Source organism: Carassius gibelio, chromosome A9 (genome assembly GCF_023724105.1).
Source record: "Carassius gibelio isolate Cgi1373 ecotype wild population from Czech Republic chromosome A9, carGib1.2-hapl.c, whole genome shotgun sequence".
NCBI classification, from domain to species: Eukaryota; Metazoa; Chordata; class Actinopteri; order Cypriniformes; family Cyprinidae; genus Carassius; species Carassius gibelio.
This window is the reverse complement of record NC_068379.1, coordinates 493,301-510,953: the sequence shown is the minus strand read 5'-3', so window position 1 is coordinate 510,953 and position 17,653 is coordinate 493,301. Positions and strand designations below refer to the sequence as shown.

Here is a 17,653-nt window from a genome sequence, read left to right as displayed (position 1 = left end):
ATGGCTCTGTGTGACGTTAGATGGAGCGGAATTTCCTTATATGGGTCCCAAGGGCACGTCTGCCGGAAGAGCGCGCGTTCCCGTATAGCAGAGCACTGAGTGAGAGCACAACAGACGTTCACTGATCAGAGCGAGAGCGTCGCGAAATGTCACAAAAGGAGTGTTTTTTTTTCGATAATGTGCGTCAGGTCTTCAGAAAGAACAAGAGAAGAAAGACACCAGGCCCAGATGGTGTTACACCAGCCTGTCTGAAATCCTGTGTTGACCAGCTGCGGGCTTAACACAGATCTTCAGCAGATCACTGGAGCTGTGCAGTTTGCCTATAGAGCAAACAGGTCTGTGGATGACACAGTCAACATGAGTCTGCATTACATCCTGCAAAATCTAGACAGATCAGGGACTTATTTGAGGATCCCTCACCTCCGTCTGTCAGTGGATCACCAGCTTCTTGACAGACAGCCAACAGCTGGGAAAAGTGAGGCTGGGAAAATTCTCATCCATCATCTGTACAATCAACACTGGCACCCCCCAGGGTTACATCCTCTCCCCACTGCTCTTCTCCTTCTACACCAATGACTGCACATCTAAAGACCCCTCTGTCAAGCTGCTCGGATTCAGAATGGTGAAAAGTCTGCTTACAGACAGGAGGTTAAGGAGCTGGCAGTCTTAACATCAAAATTCAAAAATCTAAAGATTTTTTTTTCCGGCAATTTATAATTGTTCGTAAAAACCTACTTTTTCAAACTTGTCCTAGGTCGTTACACCGATTGTCACAAAAATTGAACCAGATTATTCTCAGACCATGCTGTCAAAAAATTATGTACCGTATTTTCCGCACTATAAGGTGCACTTAAAAGCCTTTAATTTTCTCAAAAAAATTACGCCTTATAATCCGGAGTGCCTTATATATAGATCAAGGTTTTGTTGACATTCCCGTTAGCACAGCTCCATCTAGTGGATGCATAACCCAAACCCAGTCAAACGTTTGACTGCGGTATTTTCTATTCTATGCGCCTTATAATCCGGTGCGCCCTATATATGAAACAGTTCTAAAATAGGCCATTCATTGAAGGTGCACCTTATTGTGCAGAAAATACAGTAATTCAAGTAGATTTGTCCAACCGTTCTTGAATAACATGCAAAAGAATTCTACGAAAAGCATGCAAAATGCATGTAAGGCTATATCTCTCCAACGGTTAGTGATAATGACACCAAACTTGGTGTGTGTTATAACAAGCATGACCTGAGACGACATGCACAATTGCGGCAATGTGCCTCTTAGTGGTCAGGAGATATGAAAAATTCATATTTTTGATTATAACTTCTGAATGGTTTGGCAAAACACGACAAAACTGGTCTACTTACATTTGATGCATCATGTCAAAAAGTTCCATGTCAGCCATTTTGGGCGTCGCCATTTAGAATTTTGTCACAAAATGCTATAATTTATTCAAATATTCATTGACATATCATTATGAAACTTGGTACGCATCTTTGACACCATACCCTGATAGTACTCCAAAAAATAAAATAAAATTGAGTTCTGCAAAAGTTATAATGAAATTTATAAAAATGCTAATAACTTTAGCTTACATTGGCCTGTAATGGGACTGATGTTGATAGGTTACTTGGATCATGCTGAGAACAATTACTGTAATTGACTGAACTTCCTGTCCACCATTTTAATTTATGTTGAAAACCTACTTTTCCAAATTCCTCCTAGACTGGCAGTCCAATTTTCTTTTTCCAATTTTCCAATGCTTTGGCATATTTATATCAAGCTATATACAGTATGTGCCACTGTTATGAAGTTATTTTTGATTCAAAACAACTGAACACCTGTGAAAGATTTGTAGTTGTAAAGAAAAGCCACACATGTGTATCAGTAAATTTGAAGTCACAGAGAGAAATGTTTTAAGAGTTGCAAACCTGTAGACTTTTTTTCTCTCCCACAAACACAACACAACAGTTACACCTTCTCAAATTCTTCATTGCAGGTGCACAAATCCTATTCTACAAATCACACATTTAGAAACTCGTACGCTCACATTTTTTAAACAATTGCTGCAGTGAATGTGGTGCAAAACGCATTTACACACCCGCATCAAGAAATGTGAAGTCGTGGAGAAATGTTGAACATCCGCAAATCAATACGTGAATTCATCAAATGAGAGTTGCACACTTGTAGAATATTTTCTCAGAAATGTCTTGTATATTTTTCTAACACAAACACAAAGTACATAACTACATCTGCTTGAATCTGCTGCGATGAATCTCAAACACCGTCTTTCACTTTCAAGTGACAAGTTTCGCGCTCTCCCTTTTGCACTGAGATATTTGGTTCAAAAGTGATTTGTGCATCTGTAGAGTTAGTGGACGGGACTGTTTAGAGATAAGTGAATTTCAGCCAATCAGAAGAGCTACTTTGGTTCGTTGCTGAGTAGGTGGAGGTTTGGGAACTGTAGCCGGTAGATATACGCCCCAAGCAGTTTTACGCCCCTGTTGGTCCTCATGCGTCCAGTAGGGGGAGGCTGCAGACCTATGACCTACTGTAAAATGTATTATTTATATTTATTTATAAACTGTTTTTATATACAGGAGACTGACTGATATATGATGTTGTGAATTTATATTAAGTTATATTTAGATATTAACCATATTCAGGCCATTAGACATAGAGTATTGTGTAATCATATGGATCCTAAATGAAATATTTGCTGTACAATTCACAATTGATCGTCATACAGCAACAAAACATGCCCTACATAGCATTTTATGAAGACAAACACAATTTAACCCTTTTCTAAAGTTCGAAGGGTAATTTCAAAGAAAGAGACAACATTGTTGTTCAAAAAAAAAATATTTATTAACACCATGACTTGGTTATTTCTTAACAGCATGACTCCTGTAGATGACTCTCCAATGGCTTGCCACTCTTCTTTAATTGTTTCTTTATCCTGCTGTCAAAGTGATACCACTCACTGAAAAAAAATGTATAAAAAAGCAAAAGTTGCATAGTGGTATAAACAATGGTTATTTAAATATTATGGCAGGATGTCATGTTTCAACATTTTGTCCTTTATAGGATCCTTACAGTACCTTGCGTCAATGACAGGTCCTCGCAGTAATTTCTCCTCAGCCTCCAAGATGGAAACATGTTTCACAACAGCAAGAGCACAGATGATGGACTACCAGAGAAAGATTTATCACAGCCCAAATAAACCAAGCATCATTTAGCATTTTTATTTTTTATTTTTTTTTTTTACAACAAAATCAAAAGTGCCTTTTCTATATTAAGAACAAAATTATTTTATTATTTTTTTATAGCAATGGTCTAACATTATGGATAAACTATTTTACATGAAAAACAATGTGAATATGACACCTTAAATTGATCAGGCCACATCAATTTGGTAACAGTGTCACCTATTGGTGAAGAGTAATAAACCATCCCTTAACTTTTAATTATTATAATTTCAAAAATGCTAATAACTTTTGATTGCATTAGCTTATTGTAATGAAACTAAATATTAGTAAAATATTCCTTGGGTCATGCCAACAACATAGATATAAATTGTTCCTTAGACATTCTCTGCCATGTTGACATATGTTAAAACATACTTTTTCGAACTCCTCCTCGACCGTTGGTTCAATTTTCACCAAAATCAAGTCAATTTTCCAACTGTGGTGACAAAACGTTATGGTTTATGTGTCGATAAGCAAAACCATTTTCGTACAGCGCTGCTACAAATTTTAGGTACAGTGCCAAACTGCATCTGAGGCTGTATCTCTGCAAATATTTGACATATTGATACCAAACTTTGTATGTGCTAAAAGTGATAATCCAATAAATCATAATAATAGTGGTTGTATTTATGTTTTTTCAGCCATTTAAACTAATCTTAAAAACCAGTGTTATCAGATGGTAACCAAGGCCTGTTCTCCCAATTTAAGTTGCTCTTCAGGGGTTGTCCAAAGAATATAGTTTGCTTTTTTTTTTTGGTTTAGGGTTTGCTAGATTATTAATTAAATTTAATTTAATCAGATTTGTGTCTGATTAGTCCAAATGCTACTGCTTGATGGGTCAGGATTGTTATATCCTCTTGAAGAGAATCTGTCTACTTGAGCCACTCTCCCGACCTGGGTGAAATTGTGTATATAAGGTGACAAACACCATCTGTCCACACACAAGTACCTTGAATGGCTCAGTTTAGAAAGGTAATATACATTTTTTCTGTGTTTATTAATTTATTTATTCTGTCAGCGTGTGGGCAGCTATCGCTGTATCAGGCTGTGACCACAGGATTTTCGCAGGGTCGATCACATATCATAGACATATTCCTGTAAAGTTGCAGACTGGCACTACTATATAAACCCATACAAAAAAAATAAAATAAATAAATAAATAAATAAAACTCTTGCCAAACACATTTCAAATAGATGCTAAATATATGTTGTAACCAGAGCAGTTACATGAAATATATTCTTCCAAGATAAACCATATTTTATTAAAACCTTCAAATGCCATAATGTATTACAAAATGTGCTTAAGAGGTAGAAAATACCTAATTTACTTACTTACCTACCTCATTTCCAATAATAAAAAATGCATTTTTGAGAAAATTATATTTTATTAATACATTTAAATACAACATAAACATATTTAGATTGACAACATATAAAAATTACCAAATGGTATAGAAACGTTAATAAAGTAAGTTAATAAAACTTATTGATAAAAAATAAGCTGGGGGAAATGCACAAACCAAATCTTTTTCTTCAAGCTCTGTCTCTGTATAAAATAACAACCCATTCTCACTCCAAAGGCGTCAAAAACCGAAGCATGGTCAAGCGCCCCTAGCGTCACTTTTTTGACGCCAAATGTGCCTCTCGGCGTCGAATATCGAAGCACTACGACCTTCATTGCTTTCAGTGGGAAACTTTTGGCGTCAGAATTCGACACGAGGACATGAGATGTTTATCGCTATGAAATCACGTTCAAGAAGTCTCATTCAGTACACATCGCGCGATACTTGCTATCAGTTCAACAGTTTGGGTGAGTAGTCGTATATACGCTCTTTTAATGCCTTTTATCAAATGTATTCTGTCTTCTTTATTAATCAGATTAGTGCCATATGTTTAATCGCTGTATTATATCGGTCATCCGCGGCTGTCTTTGAGTTTCATTGCGTTTAAATAAATGAACACAGCTGCTAATTAGTGTGATTAAACTCTATCTGTCACGTGACGTGCCATAGACCTTCGATCCGTTTTATATTATTATTAATTTCAGGATCAATGATGTAAGTTGTATTTGTAGTAAAATCATGGTAATCACGACACAATAGTAATAAATGAAATGTGAAGTTAAAACACAGTAAATGGGACATTAGTAACTGTAACTGTAGTTTTACTATGATATATTAATAATCAATACAACAATACAATAATCACCAAACCAGCTATGTTTGTATCACTGTAATGCTAGTGTTTTTATGTGCTTTTATATGACAGATATCACAGTAATCATGTGTTCTGTACCATGCTTTTAATACCTTTTAATGTGAATCCAAAAAAAAAAAATATCAAATTAAAAATAAATAATAAAACATGTATTTTTCCATCTTGCAGTTCATTCATATCAGTTTATATATATATATATATATATATATATATATATATATATATATATATATATATATATATATATATATATTTTTTTTTTATATATATATATTTTTTTTTCTTCATATATATATATATATATATATATATATATATATATATATATATATATATATATATATATTTTTTTTTTTTTTCATATATATATATATATATATATATATATATATATATATATATATATATATATATATATATATATATATTTTGCTCACAGATCATTATTAACATTCTGTATATAATTCAATTTTATTTTCTCTCCCCTTTTTTATTATTTATATTTTTAGCTGAAAAGACGTAAAGGCAGTCAGCCCAGTGGTGTTTCTGGAGAGGGATTCCTTCAGAAATGGAGAAGACCGAAAGCTGCGGAGGCAGATATTTGCACCAGTAAGTCTGTGATAGTTTGTCTCTTTTATCAAAAATTCCTGCTGTTATAATTTGTACAGCATTTGTTGTTTCTTAAACTGTTGCACTGTCCAAATACCCACACTTGCCATCTTTTCACTTGACCACTTGATTACTTATTTGACGTCTTTCCTGTATTTGGCCTAGTGTTCGAGTGAGCATGATGACCACAAGTGTGTGTCAAACTTTTCATGACCTGATGACTGTGTTTCCCAATCCTGATCCTGGAGAACCCCAGCACTGCACGGTTTTGGCGTCTCTCTTATCTGCCTTGGAGTCTTCACTGATGAGCTGATGAGTTGAATCAGGTGTGTTTGATCAGGGAGACATCTCAAATGTGCAGTGTTGGGGTTCTCCAGGACCAGGATTGGGAGCCACTGCCTTATGGGACACTTATGTGTTTACAGAGATTTTTAATAACTAATTATCAATATTTCACATACTGTACATTGGACAGCTTTCCGTGACCTCTTGTGAGATCTCGGCAAAAAGTCTGACGATTTATTCCAAAACATGATGCATGATGGGATACACTAAGCTTTGTATAGCGCTCCGGAGCAGTATTGGAGAGGTTTAGTGTGTGTTAAGGACGCTGTGCTTTGGCATTATTAAGACCGGGGACAGTCTTGTGCACACACTGTCACGTACACACACTCTCAAGTGGCCAAGACTGCAAGTGTGGGTATCTGGACAGGGTCAAAGTCTTAAAAATGATCCCTAAACACATCACAGTCTTAATAATCCAGTTTAACACTTGTATGATATTGTACAAGCCCCAGGACGGTCTCATCTGACACTATCAAAAGAATTCATATGACTATAGCTTGTTATTAATTACTTGCTTTCAATAATGGATGCATTTAACATTTAATTATACAGCATCTTTACAGAGGTGTAATGTACAAGCTGCACGTAATTAATAATATGTCCTTCCTTCTGTCTTACAGGATTTTTTCCAGATAATGCTGTTCTTCTTTTTCAGGTCTAAAATATCGAGCTCAACAGCTATTTTAAGAGCCAACCCTCACAAACCTTCCTAAAACCTAAAAGAGCTATTACTGAGTCTCAGCGAATCTTGCCATGATCACCTCTTCCCAGGTACATTTGTTTAGAATATTTTTTAATCAACATTTACTCATCAAATGCTCTGGTCTGAATCTTACTTTAAATTAACTTAATTATGTTTAATGAGCAATATTAATTGCACAGAGAGTAAGTAGAGATTATCTTGTTTCACAGAAGAGAAGGAAGACCAAGGAAATGATTTGCTCAGGATGAGAAATGAAGACGGCCATCTTGAGCTCAAACAAACAGAAGTCCTCTGGTATGTGTGTGTTGAAGCAATGTTATACAACATTTTATGATGATCTCTCACAGAACTGGTCATGTCAGCCTTGATTTCGTTTTATACTATTACAATTACAGCATGTTAGCAAAGTGTGACTGGACATTTTTAATATTATGTTTTTAAAAACACACCACCTGTTTTAAAAGCAGACAAGTATCATGAAATTGGTTTAGTTGATATAAACACCAATGTACATTATTTCATTGTTTTGTAAATGTTATGTTATAAATTGTGAATTGATAGTTGATTGGTTTGAAGCCAGGCCTTACACTGCACAGACTAAAACACATTTGTGAGAGAAGTCATTAACTCTGGAGAAAGATTCTAGAGGAAGAAAACACATTTACTGCAACAATAGATGAATTCTAGAGTCTCTGAGAAGTACACATGCTAATGGAGTCTCATGAGCAAGACCTTTGCTTCTGTAACCTTTTCTTAATTCTTGCAGAATGACATATTTATTGCAGTATTTTTATTTGTACAGATGATCTCATCAGCCAAATGAGGGGTTTTGACCAAGTGATGCTCTTGAAAGGAGTGAAAGAAGAGGATGTGCTAAATTCTCTTCAGAGAAAAAGCTTCTCAAAAGGTCTCAAACCAGCTTGAAGAATGGTAAGTGTACAGTACTACAAGGTTCATAGTTGCTCACCCTGCTAAAACCACACAGAACATAAGCTGAGCTCTCTGTCCATTAAACAACTTCTTCTGCATTGTGTGTTTCACTTTGACCAGGTCTGGGATCTTAGGACTGAGAGATCCTCTGGCTGAGGACAAGCTACACCACATCAGTGCTGGATATCAACCACAAACTGTTTCCAGACACGAGAGAAGAAGATCACGATGGGGAGATGAAACCAGTTTAGATGTGATGATGGGAATCATTATTTTCTGGAACAGTATCTCATGTCTTATATGTATCACATGATCTGTATCACAGTTGACTGGATGGGACTGTGTGACTTTTAAGGACATTTCATCACTCATCTGTGTGAACTGATTTATATATGAGGTTAATGTATCTTTGATGATAATTATTTTCATTGAATCTTATTTGTCTTGATGCTACTTTATCAACTTTATAGTCTATGCTTCAATAAAATGAAAATGGTGAATATTGTGTTCTGAAGATTCTTGGTAAATACATCATTTTACTAGGTAGGCTGATATGTGTTTATTTTAGACTTGGAAAAACGACATATTAATTATTGGGATTATTTTTTTATTTAAGACATGAACATTTTTGATCGGATTAATATCATCTGGGACATCAGTACACCAGAAAGTATTTTTTTATATTTTAGTAACAAATATGCACATTTTTTGTGAAATACAGGGAGTTACAAGATTAATTATTCTGCATTACAAGATGGTGCCATGGGCTTTATTGTTACAAACACTTAAGGGATAACTGAGAATGTAGCAGGAATGATCAACGTGGATCTTGTACTGCATTAAAACCAAGAGCACGCACATTACTGATGTCCAGCACCTGAGGAGCAAGATACGGGGGTGAGGAGGACATTTTTACACTGATTTCGGCTAATTAGTTATATATAATGCTAATATATATATATATATATATATATATATATATATATATATATATATATATATATAAATTAATATTCTTAGCACTGCATGAATTTGTCCTTGTGTAATAGTGAAGTATCACAATGTGTATACTTGATTACTGCTTTACAGTGGGGAATAGATAATGGCAAGTTGTTGCAGGTTCATCCATTATATTTCTTGCCATTTACTTCAAAAATCAAAGAAATAATCTATTATTTTCATTATTAAATCATTTCTTTCTAATTTTTCCATGTTTCATCAGATGGCCTCACAATGTCCTGTCAAAAGGTATAATAGCCATGATGAATAGAATAGAAAACAGAGGACTGTGAAAACTGTCAGATATAAATGTGACTCAGCTCAGTTTGTTGTTCATGATGAGGAGAATACATATATGTAGGTTTTACTGCCCTGCTACCCCCAGGGGCCCAGTAGCACCCCCCGGAAGAGCCCAAAACTGTACATTTCAAATGGCTGTAAATCAGAGTCCAATTAACATATCAAAGAGAAAATGGGCAGGATTATTACTTATGATATGCTGATAAAATAATGTTGAGCTCAGCTTTCAGAAATAAGTGGAAAGCTGGCATAAAAGCATTTTAAATATTGCTCACTGTAAAATACCACATTTCAGCCTGCCTCTCAAATATATCACAGATGTTTGCACAATAAACATATTTAGATATCCAGTTTACCTTAAAATAAATAATTTATTTAGTTTCGTTAATAAAAAGTTTTAAACTACATTACCCACAAGCCTCCGTCGTTCTATCTATAGAAAGGCAACACTAGGGGGCTGTTTTTTGTAGTTCATTGAAGTTATGCTTAGGGTTAGGATTAGGATCTCGCTAAAGATGTCATTTTTCTCAAGATAGCAACACTTCATTGTTGACTTAATATATTACTAATGTGATGATAGGAGCAAAACATACTTTTTAACATGATGCGCTGTTTAATATGGGTTAAAAGATAGTCCAACCACAGACTGTCCTGAAAAGTCATAGCCAATGACATCAAAGCTGAGCAGCGGCGTCACACTTCCTTATCCATGTATGACAGATGTCTTTCGTTTTTCGGCTGAAGGGATAGATTCGGTTAACAATAGATTAAGCTTGCTACTTATTAGATTCTGTTTTATTAACGTCTTCACCTTCCTCCGTTGTTCAGCTTGACAAAAATTGGGCAATATTGATGTGCACATGCCCAGCAGTTGCAGTTGTATCCAACAGATAGATTCCTCTATTATAAATATAAGACACATTTTTAAGATTTGTATTTTTTTTTTTGACCAAAGACAAATATATTTACTAATCAAATGACGTGCTTCTAAAATTTACATTGTATATTACATTGTGTTTTAAAGTTAAAATTGTTCACATTTGTGTTTCTGTGATTTACCATTCTCTACCATTTGAACCCTAGGAATAAAAACAGAAATTATAAATTAATGAATGAATGAATGAACAAATAATTACATAAAGCATAATAAACATGCATATTTTTGTAAGGATCTTCCAATATTTATTGATATGTCAAACTCATTTAAAGACAACATGCCCAAATTACTACACTGCATCCTCTGTCACCAAGCTCGTTTTTGCCACCATAAAGAATAAAAAGGCAGTTATGTTGTAAACATTAACTATTTTCAGTATGCAAATGAAAATGCTTTTATTAAAAAACAAAACAGTAAATACAGTATGTCTTTCAGAGAACACTGGAAAAAGATCAATTTTATTAAAAAAATTAAATTGACCAAAATGTTATACAACACAATGTAAATGTTTCAAACTCACAAAAAAACACCATGAATACATGCATGTCAAGTGTGCAATATCATCTATAAAACTCAATCAGCACAGCATCAAATAAACACTGATTGTCTGAACAATGGAAGACAGAGAAAGTGTTCAGGAAAACAAACACCTGCTAGCTTTGACAATAACATCATGATTTCACTTCATGACTGGAGCTAGGGGATGACTGTGTATGAATATCTCCTTTACTAAAACTCTTAATTAAAGTCTAAAAAGTTCACTGTATGAAGCTTGAAAAAGAGAACAAAATGCTTTATCAATACGAAAAATACTATTTTTAACTATTGTTTTCATCACTGGTTCTGTAATGTATTCATTATGAGCTTATAAATAAAACAAAGTTACATCTTCTGCAAAAATCAAACCACTGCAAAGTTTAATCACTGATCCAGGGACCATATCTGTGTGTGTGGGGGATAAAGAGTTAACGAGGTGAGTCCTTGTGCATGATGGAGAACTGCAGTGTTATCCTCAAACAATCCTGTAAAACAGAAATATTACATTACATTCAACTTATACATTACACTGTGTTTTGTTTAGACCATAAAAGCAGCCTCTGTAAAGATGCTGTAAAATTAAATGTTAAATGAATCCATTATTGAAAGCAAGTAATTAATAACAAGCTATAGTCATATGAATTCTTTTGATAGTGTCAGATGAGACCGTCCTGGGGCTTGTACAATATCATACAAGTGTTAAACTGGATTATTAAGACTGTGATGTGTTTAGTACAGTATGTGGAATATTGATAATTAGATATAAAAAATCTCTTTAAACACATAAGTGTCCCATAAGGCAGTGGCTCCCAATCCTGGTCCTGGAGAACCCCAACACTGCACATTTGAGATGTCTCCCTGATCAAACACACCTGATTCAACTCATCAGCTCATCAGTGAAGACTCCAAGGCAGATAAGAGAGACGCCAAAACCGTGCAGTGCTGGGGTTCTCCAGGATCAGGATTGGGAAACACAGTCATCAGGTCATGAAAAGTTTGACACACACTTGTGGTCATCATGCTCACTCGAACACTAGGCCAAATACAGGAAAGACGTCAAATAAGTAATCAAGTGGTCAAGTGAAAAGATGGCAAGTGTGGGTATTTGGACAGTGCAACAGTTTAAGAAACAACAAATGCTGTACAAATTATAACAGCAGGAATTTTTGATAAAAGAGACAAACTATCACAGACTTACTGCTGCAAATATCTGCCTCCGCAGCTTTCGGTCTTCTCCATTTCTGAAGGAATCCCTCTCCAGAAACACCACTGGGCTGACTGCCTTTACGTCTTTTCAGCTAAAAATATAAATAATAAAAAAGGGGAGAGAAAATAAAATTGAATTATATACAGAATGTTAATAATGATCTGTGAGCAAAATATATATATATATATATATATATATATATATATATATATATATATATATATATATAAACTGATATGAATGAACTGCAAGATGGAAAAATACATGTTTTATTATTTATTTTTAATTTGATTTTTTTTTTTTTTGGATTCACATTAAAAGGTATTAAAAGCATGGTACAGAACACATGATTACTGTGATATCTGTCATATAAAAGCACATAAAAACACTAGCATTACAGTGATACAAACATAGCTGGTTTGGTGATTATTGTATTGTTGTATTGATTATTAATATACCATAGTAAAACTACAGTTACAGTTACTAATGTCCCATTTACTGTGTTTTAACTTCACATTTCATTTATTACTATTGTGTCGTGATTACCATGATTTTACTACAAATACAACTTACATCATTGATCCTGAAATTAATAATAATATAAAACGGATCGAAGGTCTATGGCACGTCACGTGACAGATAGAGTTTAATCACACTAATTAGCAGCTGTGTTCATTTATTTAAACGCAATGAAACTCAAAGACAGCCGCGGATGACCGATATAATACAGCGATTAAACATATGGCACTAATCTGATTAATAAAGAAGACAGAATACATTTGATAAAAGGCATTAAAAGAGCGTATACACGACTACTCACCCAAACTGTTGAACTGATAGCAAGTATCGCGCGATGTGTGCTGAATGAGACTTCTTGAACGTGATTTCATAGCGATAAACATCTCATGTCCTCGTGTCGAATTCTGACGCCAAAAGTTTCCCACTGAAAGCAATGAAGGTCGTAGTGCTTCGATAGTCGACGCCGAGAGGCACATTTGGCGTCATAAAAGTGACGCTAGGGGCGCTTGACCATGCTTCGGTTTTTGACGCCTTTGGAGTGAGAAAATAATTAGAGCCATAGCTTATAATCAATAAGGTCTATTCAGGAGTTTATTTCCACAGCTTTAACTGAACAGACAAACTGCGGTTTGTTAGAGAGACCACCATGAGTTAAATCAGCAGGCAAAAAAACAGCAAATGCACATTTGTGTCCTAATAATAATAATAATAATAATAATAATAATAATAATAATAACTAATGTAGTTTAATGTCGGCATTTTTTCTCTCTCCCTCTTGATCCTCCAGTATCTCACTTGTTGATTCTTAATAAGCAAACAGAAAACAGAAATGTTTCTTTTAGAAGTAAATGCTCAAGTAAATGCAAACAAAATTTGTTTGACAATTATTTGGGATCAGTAAGAATATTTGTTTGTTTGTTGAAATAAATTATCACTTTCATTTTTCAAATATGCATTAAATTGATCAAAAGTAAAAAAAATATAATTTTTGCTTGAAAATGTTACTTGAGCACAGATCCACGTGAAACTGAAATCTGGAGTAATGGCTGCTGAATTTTCAGCTTAACAAATGCAAGAAATGTGTAAATAATCTATTAAAATAGAAATAAAAAGTGTTACAATATTTTATAATATCTTACTGTTTGTACAATTATACAATTGTAAATGAAGAAATTGTTGTTATGTATTACTGTTATTGTATCATTATATATTATATTTGTAATATGGAGCAGAGACATTCGGATCCATATGCAATACTTTACTGCAGTACAGAATGGTCAAACAGGCAATGATCAAAGGACAGTGTCAGGTATGTTAGGGGATATCCAAAATCAGAAACAGCTTCAACTGGATTTCATGGGCACTCCAGCTGACAATTGTGACAATATTATTTAAAATATATACAATTTAAGTAGGGCTGCACCGATCACGATGGCCGATTGTTAATGCGCATCTCGTCAGTAAAGCCGGTTCTCTAATTAGAGGTAAATTCCATCAGGTGCGTGATTTCACATAGAGCTTCTGTTACTAGAATTGTTGTTAACAGAGAAGATGCGCAAATAAACTTTGATTTGCGTGGATTTGCGCAGCTTCTCAGTTAACAACGGGTTAAACTATGGGTTAACAGACATTCTGAAGCATAAATCACACAAGCCAGCTCAATAAACATCATGACATGCAAGAAGATTTGAAAAGACAAACCATTATTTACATATGTACTAAGTGTTACTAACTTTAACAATAATTATAATCAAATAAGATACATGTATGTTAATGAATGCCAATAAATGCAATTAATTTGAGGTAAATGTATGCCAACTAATTGTATTGTATATAGTTACTGTGTTAAATTCTTAAATTTGTCTTAAAGTTGTCCACAGCATACCTTTAGGAATGCTTTGTTTCTTCTACTCACAGTAAAAATGGGTTTTCATTAGCAGTTACAAATTGTAATTTATTTTGGAGCAAGCAAAAATAATATTACCTTTTGGTACCTCTTTGAGCTGCTTACTATTATGCATGTATTTATTTGTTTGCTTAAGACATTAGATGAACTGATGAAACATTAAATGTTTTTTAACCCTTTGTAGTCGATTCATATTTATTTGTTTGCTTAAGACATTAGATGAGCTGATGAAACATTAAATGTTTTTTAACCCTTTGTAGTCGATTCACACGTATACACGTTATGAGGCATTTTCTCCTGATAATCCCGAAGTTTATTCAGCAGAGATCATAAACATGATTTATTTATTTTTTTAATGTATAAACTTGTACTAGTTTTCACATAACGTGTTTACTAGTTTTACTTTTTCCAAACTATAATTCCTGACTAAGTGTATAATCCAAGTGAAACATTATGAAGTTTCAATAACAATATACAGTATACAATTCAAAAGCTTGATGTAAATAATAAAAATGTAGGCTAACAAATAAATGTAAATGTAACAAATGTAACAAACAATGCTGTTCTTTCAATTTATCAAAAAAAAAATAAAATAAAAATATTCTCAGCTCTTTTCACCATTAATAATAATAATAATAATAATAATAATAATAATAATAATGTTTTTTTCTGATTTTTAAAAGGATTTCTGAAGGATTGTGTGACTGGAGTTTATCTGCACTCACGAGTGAATATTAAATATATTCTAAATAAACTTCAAACATAAAATTATATAAATTTATATTGTCCTTACATTCTTTCTTGTAACTCTTCCATCTCAGTCAGAAACCTGACTGAAAGGCTCATTATTCAGCTCATTGTGCAGGCCTTTGTCTTCTCAGGTTTATATCACAATGATATTCATGATAGCTGATGCTTACTCGCATATGACTTTTACAAACAAAAAGTGTCTTAGAAAATTTAAATCAGTATATTGTGTATTATGAGTGATCTTTCTCTGTTTATCATGGCGACTACTAGCAAGCGTTTAGTCAATGTGTGCATCCGTGTCTGCATTATTTGACACCTGATGACACACACAATCTTTGTGTCATTTGTCTGGATGAAGATAACGCACGCGATGTCTTTGAGGAGGCAATCTGCATGCATTGTGGACATTTTTTCAATGAAAAACTCCACTCTCATTCATCTCTCTTTCCGAGGAAAAAAGGAAAAAAGGCAGCCCTCTGCTTCCCATAATTCAAGACCCACCACTGCTGAGGCACGGAGGACAATAAGCTCGTGAGAATTACAGGTGGATCTGTCTGAATGGTTTAGAGAGGGACTTTCCCTTTCGTGCTCATTGGCGGCGGAAGAGAGAGAGCCTTAGAAGGATGATGTTATATCTTTAACACTTTCTGTTACTGAGGAAAGTGCTCTGCTGGGTTTTTTTTTTACCCAGGAAAAGCAGGAGATTTTTGAGAATGGAGAATAAGCTTAGGCCGAGCCTTCTAAATTCTCCTGCCCTGCATATGTAGAGTTATTGGAGGTTATGGATTGCACCACAGCAAAGTTGGACTTGCCAAGAAAGTGCGCTAACAAGGTGACGCCGTGAAGCCACCTCCATGTGCGATATCTTTCTGACCATAGCCCTCTAGCTCAGGTGAGCCTGCCATTGCTGCCTGATCATCATACAGAGATCAAAAAAAGAAATAAAAGAGCCCTTTTTCTTCTCGCATCCATCGGTTTCGGCATAAGAGTCGTGCATGTACAGTTTATCTGTCTCTGTCGATGATGAGCAGGGCCATGCAGAGACCTTTGGAGGGGCAGGTGCTCAAAGTATAAAAGGGGCACATGGAATAAGGTTTAAATAGCGCGGTTCAAAATAGCAATACAGCAATATATTGTGAAGCATTCCTTGCCGATTTGCGTATCGATATGGATGATTATGTATTGATATGGCAGCCAATGCTGTGATGCAGTTTTTAAAAAGAAAAAGATTAGAAGAGACAATTTTAAGTTTAAAAGTAAAAAAAAAATAAATAAATTATTTCCACCTAATAATAGCTCTGGGATTAGAAACTGAAATGTCTTAAATTGTCCCAACCTGAAGGCTTTTTCTTCTCTGTTCTACAGAATAATTAAGAACAGCTTTTTATAGTAAAAACTAAAGAAAACTCTCTACATTTTCCTCTTTCTCACCAGCCTCTGTCTCCTGGCTTGCTTACCTGCTCTTTCTGTCACTTGTGCGTCTACATTTGCCTCTTTTTCTTCCTCTATCTCCATCTCCTCATCTGATCTATTACTTTCCAGTCTCTGTCCATCTAAGAACAAGGCACAATCTACTATTTCATTATCAATCTATTATTTTAACCATCACTACTATTCTTGCACCTAATCAATAAGTCCACCTTAAATATTGATACAAAACAATAAACAACTGAGTCATGCTATGACTATGCACTGTATAATTTATATAGGCTTATGTTTTATTTATTTTTCCTTTTTATTCAAAACAATTCCAAACATGCTTAATATATCAGGAAATATCTCGATTCTCAAACGTATAAGTAAACGCGTTTTGCACCTTTATAGATTGTTATTTGATCAATAAATGGAAAGGTAGTGTAATCTATTAACTACACATAAAACCCCGACTTTTTACTTAAGTGCCATATCATGCCATAAAATATTTTTAATACGACTGAATTAGCATTTAATGTAAATTTAAAAAACAATATTGTAAGTTACTTATTTTAACACTTTCATTTTTCAGAGAGTAAAGAACATTTACATTATCAAATAACATTTTCATTCAGTTTAGCCAGAGTTCAGGCACTCTCAAAAACTACCATTACAATCACTGAAAAACTTTACATTACATTATGTACATCAGGGTTTTTTTTTTTTTTTTTTTTAGTTTTTTTCTCTCTCTCTCTCTCTCTGAAGAAAGAATTCGCTAAATAATTCAGTCAGCGAGCAAGTGAACAAAAACACCGCGTTTCATGATGACTCTTCTGCACGTCTCCGATTGGCCATTGCATTCGCGCAACAGAACCGTTGATTGGTTATCATGAAGCGTTGTTTAGGGGAAATTTTGCTTTGACAAAAGGGCACTTTGGGCACCAAAGGGCAAAGGGGCAGGTGCTCAAGCACCCAACGCCCCCCCCCCTCTGCACGTGCCTGATGATGAGGGATTCACATGTGATAAATGCAGGG

The 17,653-nt window shown here is 34.4% G+C and overlaps 2 long non-coding RNA genes across 3 annotated transcripts; one reads left to right on the top strand and one right to left on the bottom strand.

The window, feature by feature from the left end:
- Positions 1-7,322: 7,322 nt before the first annotated feature.
- On the top strand, positions 7,323-8,550 carry LOC128019396 (uncharacterized). Its single transcript, XR_008185141.1, has 3 exons — positions 7,323-7,414; positions 7,923-8,050; positions 8,171-8,550. It is a non-coding gene; the product is annotated as an uncharacterized LOC128019396 (long non-coding RNA).
- A 1,779-nt stretch (positions 8,551-10,329) lies between these two features.
- LOC128019397 (uncharacterized) lies at positions 10,330-13,067 on the bottom strand. Of its 2 annotated transcripts, XR_008185142.1 has the most exons (4): positions 12,851-13,067; positions 12,022-12,121; positions 11,696-11,856; positions 10,330-11,308 (listed from the first exon to the last, which is right to left on the bottom strand). It is a non-coding gene; the product is annotated as an uncharacterized LOC128019397 (long non-coding RNA). The 2 variants fall into 2 exon arrangements; XR_008185143.1 differs by lacking the exon at positions 11,696-11,856.
- Positions 13,068-17,653: the final 4,586 nt, after the last annotated feature.